Source organism: Parasteatoda tepidariorum, chromosome 7, assembly GCF_043381705.1.
Source record: "Parasteatoda tepidariorum isolate YZ-2023 chromosome 7, CAS_Ptep_4.0, whole genome shotgun sequence".
In the NCBI taxonomy this organism is placed as follows: Eukaryota; Metazoa; Arthropoda; class Arachnida; order Araneae; family Theridiidae; genus Parasteatoda; species Parasteatoda tepidariorum.
This window is the reverse complement of record NC_092210.1, coordinates 30,788,325-30,798,759: the sequence shown is the minus strand read 5'-3', so window position 1 is coordinate 30,798,759 and position 10,435 is coordinate 30,788,325.

Here is a 10,435-nt window from a genome sequence, read left to right as displayed (position 1 = left end):
GGAAAATAAAGTAATACATATTTATTAATACATTTTTTTAATATTACGCTTGTTAAAGGGAAAACACAACTAGAGAAAATGTTTGTTTGTTTTTCTCCCTATTTTCTTCATTGGCTAAATAATAAACCACAAAATATGAATAAGTGAAAACTTTAAAATTTATGTTATAATGATTCTTCAAATAATCAGAATTTCGATTTTCTATGCTCTTAAACACATTTCTATGCACTTTTTGCAAATAGATAACTAAGTCATAGGGAAAAAATTAAAATAATTATAATAATGAAAGATTGTTTTATAAATCTTTACATCCTTCAATATTGATCCTTCAATCCTTTATTCTGAGAGCTGAAGGAGGAAAACGCTAAAAATGTAACAACAAAAAATTATTATGTTTTTTTTAAACTGTCTTAAGTGCCAAGCTTAAACTAACAAAACTGTAGTTTAAAATGGCAATCAGGCAACCAATAAGTCAAAAATGAAACACGCGCAAGTGAACTGAAAAATCACAGTAAGTTACACGACTGCTGGAGACTATTACTTAGAATATTTATGCATGTGTACATAAACCGCAGTATTAAACCAATCTGATTTTATTACTTAATTATTTTCGAGAATTACGATTAATTAATTTTTGTAAATTAATTAGTTGTAGATTAATGTAATGTACAAGGTAAATTAGCAATTTTTATGCAAACTGAAACAAAAAAAGTTTTGTATTAAAGTTCAATGTAAAAAAGAAACTTATTCGTAAAAAATTTAAAGAAAAAAAAAATTCTATATTGTTATTGGCGCCTATAATGCTTAAATAATTCTAGTATAAGGTAAAAATTGAAATGAAAAAAATAAGCTTTTCTTAAAAGGTTAAACTAATGAAGAATTAATTTAAACATATTAATTTAGGAAAACCATAAAAAATTACTTCATTATTATTATTGACGCCAACTAATAATGCGTAATTTGTTTTAGTTATTATATTATGTTAATTGGTTATTTTAATTTTAATTATGTTAATTGGTTATTTTTATTTTAATTATGTTAATTGATGTTTTTTTAATATGTACTAAACATACTAATATTAGTACCAAGATACTTCCGTATAAATAGATTTTTACGGCTCACCGAAAGGAATATACGTAGGAGAATATTATACTGAATATGGTAAATTAAGACTATCAAAAGTTGACTTCGAACAATAGCATCATGCCAAGTTACATTTAAAATATCCTGATTTTAAAAGGATAAATTTCTAAAGGCATGTTTTGCTTAATGTGATAACATAAAGCCACTAGGCAGAGCAAAAAGATAATTTTAAAAGAAAAGAATTATTTTAGGCTAATTAATTGCGTTGGTATGCGTCTTTCAATTTCGTGCATGATTTCGAAGTGTTGATTAATACTAAATTTATTGATACGCTTTATTCTCCACCCCTGCTCAAAGAACCTTTTTACACATTTGCTCTTCTACTCTTCCACTACCTATCTACCTACCTATATATATANTTGCTCTGCATATTCGGCGAACATGTCGAATATGAATATATATATATATATGTATGCATCTTCTCTACATTTTTACTTAAACCAGTGAAATTTAATATTATCAATTTAACGACTTGTTAAATTAACTCGTTTTAGGCAAAAATTACCCACTACGTGTGTGCATGAGTAAAACTTCACTTCTTTTGTTCAGTTCAATTGTTTGTTTTTGTATATCAGTAAGTATTTCGAACGAAATCATCTAATTCGGTTGCCTGCGTATTTCAACCAGTAGTGAAAAAGAAAGCGTCACAACTTTTTATCATCTATTAGTAAAAGTGTATTTAATTCATTACCTCAAGTAGTTGAAATTGTCTGCGTTTGATTAAGTAATCGGTAAATTAAATATCGCTATGTTTTTAACTGGCCATTTCCATCATTTGTGTAAATAAAATCGACGGATGCTCAGTGCCAAGCACTATATCCTGTGGAATATTACATACTTATATATATATATATATAGATAGATAGATATAGATATCTATGTATGTATAATAGCACTAATTACAACAATGGAATTATGAATGATTTATAAATTTTCCGACACAACCAAATAAACTCGTTATACCCAAAAAAGAATAAATTTTAGCGGGACAGTGAACTATTTCTTACAAAACCTTGCCATTGATAAAGTTACTATGACAACTCTATTATGTTGCTTATTTTTGCGAACGCTTTTTTTCTCCTTGTTCTGTCGTACGGAAAATGGAGAGTGTTTGTTTTTCCACGTAAGACTCCTTTTATTTTGAAAGAAACGCGCTGAATCTCAAAATCCCTGCCCTTAGGTAGGATTTGTTGTAAGCATCAGAAATGAACAGTGACAGCTTTATCAGACTCCTCTTCCATTTTCTAAAAAAAAAAAAAAAAAATCCTGTTTCCCCTCTATGCTTATGTAAGTATAAGCTTATTTCTGTTGTTCCAATTTCGAAATGGAGCTTATAAAAGAATTGCTATTCGGATTTCAGATAAAATCTGTGTCTATCATGTTTGAATTGTAGTATTTTTATGATACCCCAGATTTTTTTATTTATTTCGTTTTTGTTCATAAAAAATATTTCTGCCCTACTTCTCTTGACAGCATTTTAAGTTATAGTTCTTCCAGTTCAATTTTTCCCTTCAGATATCGTACATTATGAAGTTGTTTCTTTAAGTTATGCTATTTTGTAAAAATACCGATAAAATGTACTTTTTGCATTTAGTTGTTTTTCTTTTCCTAACATACTAGATCAACGTATAAATTTCCTTTTGGGAAAAAAGGGGATTATGGCATTCACATTCACTATTGAAAGCCAGATGAAATTTATCCCTTAGTAATTTGGCCAAATTTCCTTTCTTATAATGCTACTAGATTGTTAATTGTAAAAAAAAAAAAATCTAATTTAATTTTTCTGATATTTCATAGCTTTTTTTTTCCTTTAAAAATTGAAAGCGCTTTTTGGAAGGACACTTATAAAATGATAAAATAAAGAGCAAAACAGAGTTTGAAAACTATTTTGCTTGAAATGCTCCGAGCATGTAAAAATTTTCCCATAGGCAATGCATTATTTGCCTTACATGTTTGGTCGTGCGGCTTTCAAATGTTTCGTAAACAATAGCGCACAATAGCAACTAAGCATCCTTTTAATTTTGAAGAAAATTGGTTATGTCGGATGTGCTGGTTAAATAGAATTGAAAATCAAGGGAAAATAAAAATTTATGTTTTTTTTTTTTTTTTTTTTTTTTAATTTTTTTTTTTTTTTTTTTTTTTTTCAATTTTTTTTACAAAATCGATGACTTTACTGTCTTTTGAGGTTTACTCAGTTTTGATAAACCAATAGCATTAAAAATCGGTTCATCCCGTTTGTAATTACACTACGAAAGTTAACCTTGTTATGGAAGAACAGCTCTTGTCCACGGGCTTTATTCTCTTCCCATTCATTCTCTTAAATTCGTGTAGGGGAGAGGGGGGCACATGTGAACAAATTTTTTTATTCCCTTATTTTTCAAAAAATATCATCAATTTCTCACAGTAAAGAAGTCCATATGTTTAAATAGTCTTTTCCTTGTTTTATGGAATTTTTTAAGATTTTTCAATAAAATATTTCTTTACTTTATGATATTTTAGAAAAATGAATTCAATTGTTCACATGTGGGAGGCACATGTGAACATGCCTGGGGCACATATGAACAAGATTAAAAGCACAAAGCAACCATCATAGTTAAAAGAAAAAGATCCTTAATATAACAGTTATGGATACACATTATGCTGAAGGGGTTGTAGTTTACTGTGTGAATTTAAATTGTACAACAGTACTGTCAATAAGAAAATAATTTTTCCGCTGTAGAATAATTTGTTGAGTTTTTCGCAACTTCATGCTCCTCAGGAGTTGTAATGGGCATTTTTCTTTCTTCTCTGATACTCTTTCATGCTTTTTTTTTTTTCATTTTTTCTATCTTTTCATTTGTAGCTTTAGCAATTCTATTTTTCTCAGGTGTGTCAGTTAATATGCGTGATTAACCATTTAATTAAAAGAAAAATTTTAAAAAATTAGCAATTAATAAATTGATTATGGAAAATTAAATAATAATAATTTTAATTGCATACATATTTTTTAAACTTATAATATCATTAGGATAATAATCTTAATACTATGTAGGGACACATGTAAACTGTTCACATCTGCCCCAGATGCTTTGTTCACTAGTGCCCCATCATTTTTCTTAAACCTAACTCGAAAAATAAGGAATTTTTAATTGAGTAAGAAAAAATAATAATTGTCATAAACTTACCTGAATGTTCATATTATGGTCTGCAATAGCTAATTTTAGCTTTTTAGTTGATTTATACTATGCTGTCACTTGTTGAAGCGAGTGATTATAATATATACAACACCAGCTGATACAAAGAAATTTTCAGAATAGAACAATAGAATGGCTCATTGTTCTGAAAGTTTTGCAGAGAGGTAGAACTAGTACTGCCATCAATTGAAAATTTTTCGAGATTTTTCATTTCAAATCATATTGGTAAAACATACCATGTTCCCATATGCCCCCTCTCCCCTAATTATTTTTCTCAGAATCAGCTTTCGTTAACATAAATCATTCGTTTCCCTTTATCTTCAAATGTGTTTGATGAGACCTGCATTTCACCAGGAACATCTACTTGTTGAGCACATGTAGATGTTTATCACTGACATGTTAGTTTAATCACTGAGACAAGCAATAATTTACTTCTTATTGGCATGATTAGACTAGAAGCTTTAATCTTTGATTCATAATCCCAATTGAACATTAATTGCTTTACGAAAGGAAACTAAAAGTGTTACAGAGCTTACTTGCTGATAATATTTAATAGTTCTGACTTTTAAATAATTATACTCCATATCCAAATCGTTGTTAATAATGTTCACCTTTAAAACATTTTTATGCAAAACAACTTAAATCTCAATTTGTTGTAACCTCAAAAAAGTGTTAAATTATACTATAAGTTTCAGTTAAGGTTGAACCATATAGTATTGTTGAACCATATAGTAATTTTGAACCATATAGTATTGTGGAATTATATAGTATTGCTGAGCTATATTGTTATCAAATTTAAACGATAATATAGTTCATCCTTATTTAAAACGCAAAAATTTTTGTGTTATCAAAGTTAACAACTCGCAAACAATTCGTTCAAATATTAAATAAATAAATTCTCTTAAAAATAAATAAACAAACGTGGTTTGCGCTCTGACTGTGTTCTACTTTCTTCTGTAAAGGTTAATTCGAATCAAATATCAGAAAAAAGAAAACCCGATGACTGAAATTTTAAATTCGTTAGAAAATATAAAAGTATATTTTAGCTGAAATTTCTGGAAGGAAACATCTTGACTCCAAAAGCGACACTATTCTGCAATCTCGAAAAGTTTTATTAAATTTATAGCGCGATTTATAGCATTCTATTAAATTTATAGCGTTCTCTCGCTGTATAATGTTCTCTGAAGCTTTAATTGCTCTAATTCTTTTGAGTTCTGCTTCATTCTTCTCAAAAGTATATTTAAAAATGACAGTCATTATTATAGATATATTTAAATCCTAATTGAAATTTAAATAAGAAAATGCACTCATTAAGGGTCACACATTAATATTTTAGGGAAGAAGAAACACAAAAATTATCAAATTACATCAAATCACTAAGGAGAAAAATGAATGAAGAAAATCACAACCAGTTTAATGAAACTTTGATTTGCATTTAATAATTATCGATTGCATAGATTTTCACCAAATATTGAATTTGTTGTTTCTTGCTTTCTTTCTTTTTGAAAAAGAATGCAGTTTTTACAAAAAAAATTCATGAACAATGAACAAAAGTTGCCTAACTTAGAAAAAGTCCAACTTAATTAAATTTTCAGATTTAATCAGATGTGTTATGTTCTCAGAAAATAAATGCATAAAAAGAAGATTAAATGGAATACATAACTGAATTATTAATAATTTTTTTTAAAATAAAGAATTAATGTTATCCCTCAATTTCTGGAAAAATTCAATTTTCCCTTATGTGACACTTGCATTTTCCACAAATTGATACTGGACGATGCGTGTTGTTTACGTCATTCATTATTTGCATTGAATGACAGTAAATTCATCCCGAGCGATATTCCGGAGCAAAGGGTTAATTGTTATAGGCGACAATTTAATCAAGCAGAAAATAATGTAATATTCAGATTGATGGTGGACCAATCTGGGGATGGTAGCTGACTCATTCATTTTCCCAGCACACATTTCTTTTCTGACATTCTCTTCCGGTATGAGCTATTTTTCATTATTTTCAGGAGAATGCACAGATATTGTAAACAATGACGAATAATTGGAAAAATTAGTTTTTTTTGTATTAAAAAGGTATAGAGGGCATTTTAAAAACATCGAACAGCTTATTAACTTTTGATCTAATGATATAATTGCCCAGTACTTAGATGCAATCTTAATGATGAGATATTGTAAACATCAATGACGAATAATTGCAAGAATTAGTTTTTTTTGGTATTAGAAACGTAAAAAGTGCATTTAAAAAAACATATTAACTTTTGATCTAATGATCTTATTATCACGCACATCCGTGCAATCTCTTTAATGCAATCTTATTAAAGAGATTGCTCGGATATAGTAAGCGCTGACGAATAATTGCAAGAATTCGTATTTTTTTTGTGTAGTAAATGTATAGAGAGCATTTAAAAGAAGGAGAACAACTTATTAGTTTTTGATCTAATGATCTTATTGTCACGTACTTATATGCAATCTTTATGAGATTGCGCAGATATTATAAACAATAACGAATAATTGTGAGAATTATTTTTTTCCATTAAAAAACTGCTAGAGTGCATTTTAAAATAAAGGAAAACTTATTAACTTTTGATCTAATGATATAATTGTCACGTGCTTAGCTACAATCTTAATGATGAATTACAATCCTAATGATTTTTCAATCTTAATCATGAGAATGCACAGGTATTGAGAGCAATGACGAATAATTACGAAATTTAGTTCTTTTTTGTATTTAAAATGTATAGAGTACATTTAGAAAAAAGGAGAACAACTTACTAACTCTTGATCGAATGATATAATTGTCAAGTACTTACATGCATTCTTAATAAGGATAAAGTACATACATTGTAAACAAAGACGAATAATTGTGAGAAGAAAAAATTGCATTAAAAATGCATTAAATGCATTAAAAAAATGAAGAAGAACTCATAAACTTTTGATCTAATAATTTAATTGACAAATACTTAAATGCAATCTTAATGATAAAATGTTTTTTTTAATTATGAAATGCAATCTTAACTATGAAATGTAATCTTAATCATGATTCAATCTTGAAAATACACAGATATTGTAAAAAATAGCAAATAAATGCGAGAGTTAGTTTTACTTTGTTTTAAAATGCAAAAACTGCATTTAAAAAATTGGGAGTAACTCATTATCTTTGCATCTCATGATATAATTGTCATGCACTTTGATGTAATCTTAATGATTAAATTGTCCTTTAATATCTTAATTTATTTATACGGACAATATTTTATCACAAAAATCAGACACAAAAACACACTTTAACTGATTAATCATGCTTTTTTCTCGATGGATCTAGAATCTTGATCTATAAAATATTAAGAACCAGATTGAGGAATCTGGAAAATACGATTGAAATATTTTAAACAGGGAAATAGTCGAAAGCTTCGACCCTTAATTATTCACAACACTTTTTCCGCATTTCGCCTTATCTCAGTAGATATTTAAGCAAATCAAATAAAAATTTGGTTGTCCAATGATAAATATTTTAAAATAATTTTTTTAATTTATTTGTAATTTTCTAAATTATTTTAGTAATGGTCAAAAAATTTGTCAAATCTCGTTCAAATCTTCTATTTTATTTTTTTAAATCACGTAATTTGTAAGGAAGTTAAAAAAAATTCCCTTAATATTCAAAATTTTTAAGACCATTAATTAAATACTTAGAAAAATCTGAAATAATTATTAAAAATTCTATAACTTAAAGATATTTGAAGATGAAGGGGGAAAATGGTTTATGTTCATTTTCGGCCGTACAGTGGAAAAACCATTCCCTTCTACCAGCAAAATCTTTTTTTTTTTTTTTTTGTTACTTTCTGAATTAGCTTTAATAGAGGTGAACTGTTCCACCTCAGTGTCTTTATTTGACAATACAAGATATCAATTAAATTGTTAGTGTAATTACTTCAAATTTTATTATATTCTAGAAATAATTATCGTAGTACACGGAGAAAAAAAATCTGATAAAATTACTTTACGTAATGACCTTTTTAGTAAAAAAACAACTTACCTTTTTTAATAAAATAAAAATATACGGTGCTAAAACCGTTTATTTGGGAATTTTTCCGTTCATTACAGCATCAGAAATTTTTGTTTTTTAAAATTATAGTTCTTATTATCACAAATTTTAAAAAATACAAAACTGAAAAGTAAATTTCACAGAATAAATGATTTTTATGTCATGCTCCAATTTGTTGTGAAAAAATTACCAAATTTAACCATATTTACCAAATTTTATGAAGCCCTATAAAACATATTCTACTGTTAATATTACCAAAATCATTACTAGAGCGCTTCGCTAAAAATTACCGATCTTTTTAGTGTTCCCATAGAACCAGAAATACATGAAATTTATTTTACCTAATCATGATAGTTTTGGCCACATGTTTTTTTTTTCTTCTCAGTGTATTTAAGCAATAGGGAAACCAAATATTTTTACTTTATAGTACCAAACCAAAATTTTACTAGAAATAATTGATTTACTAGTTTTGAATGTGACGCTTGTTTAATGTAAAGATAGCCTCTGTTCGGAAGCAAATTAATTAGATTTTGCTCTTTTTGCTCAAAAAGAATTCATAACCAAAAAAGCACAACCTGAATAAAAATTCAAAACTCTGTCTCTTACTAACTTAGCTATAAAACAAGTGTTTCGATTTTTTAAATAGAGTAATTAAATAAAAAACATACATTTGGATATGAAACGTTTTGTAAAATTTTAATATTTCATCACGGAGGCAAAGTATCCTATTGTAAGTAAGTATCCTTTGTAACCCTATCATGCTAAAAGAAATAATAATTCGTTAAATTAATTTTATATTCCTTTATACTGTGAAACATCATTATTCCCTTTTATGGATTTCAAATAATAAATGCATTATTATTGATGAAAATCATACATATGTAACAAACAATATTCGGATTAGCCTATTACGAATATTTCTAATTTTAGTGACATAAATTTCATGAAAATTGGCATAAAAATAGCCAAATATATAATTAAATTTCATTACGAAATCCTTTGTAGCTGTAATGCTAAAAAATAATAATTTGTTAAATTAATTTTATACTCATTCATACTGAAAAACATCATTATTCCCTTTTATAGATTTCAAATAATAAATGCATTATTATTGATGAAAATCATGCATGTGTAACAAACAATAATTGGATTAGCCTATTACTAATATTTCTAATTTTAGGGACATAAATTTCATGAAAATTGGAATAAAAATAGTCAAATATATAATTAGGTTTAAATACAAAATTTTTTATTTAATCATTCGTACGTATTAAATAGTACAATTCTAAGCATGCCATATCGCTTAATGATACACTGCATGATTATTTTCCTATAATAATTGAAAATAAACATATGCATTATCATTTATTAAAAACACATTGCAAGAAATATTGGTCAAAACTACCAGAATATGGTAAAAATAACCGTATTTCTTGTACTATGGGAACATCAAAAGCCCGGAAATATTTACAAATGTGCTTTGGTAATGATTTTGGTAAACATAAGAATAAAATATGGTTTCATAATATGTGATAAAATTTGGTAAATGTGGTAAAAGTTGATAATTTTATCATGATAACTTACAGCGGGGCATAAAAACCATATATTTGGTTAAATTTACTTTTCAGTTTTGTGATTCATTTCTAAATGTGTGGTAATAAGAACTGTAATTTTGAAAACCAGAATTTCCTTTAAACCATTACCATATGAACTGAAAAATTACCAAATGAGTAGTTTAAATAAAATATATATTATAATTTTCTTAACCAGAATTATGTTGGCTTTTTTTATGAGAAATGTCATTGCCGTACAGTACAGTAACTTATACAGTAACTCCCGTATAGACACACACACATATGTATAGACACATATAGACCAATATCCACATATATATATATATATATATATATAAATAAAAAAAATACAAGAAAACACTAAGAAAGTTAAGAAAAACAATAAGTATCATTTATTGCGCTTAAGCTGCAAGTAAACAGCACTCATTAGATAAGTTCAAAATGAAGAATAAAACAAAGAAAAATTATAGACATATGAAAAAAAGGGGGTGGGAAAT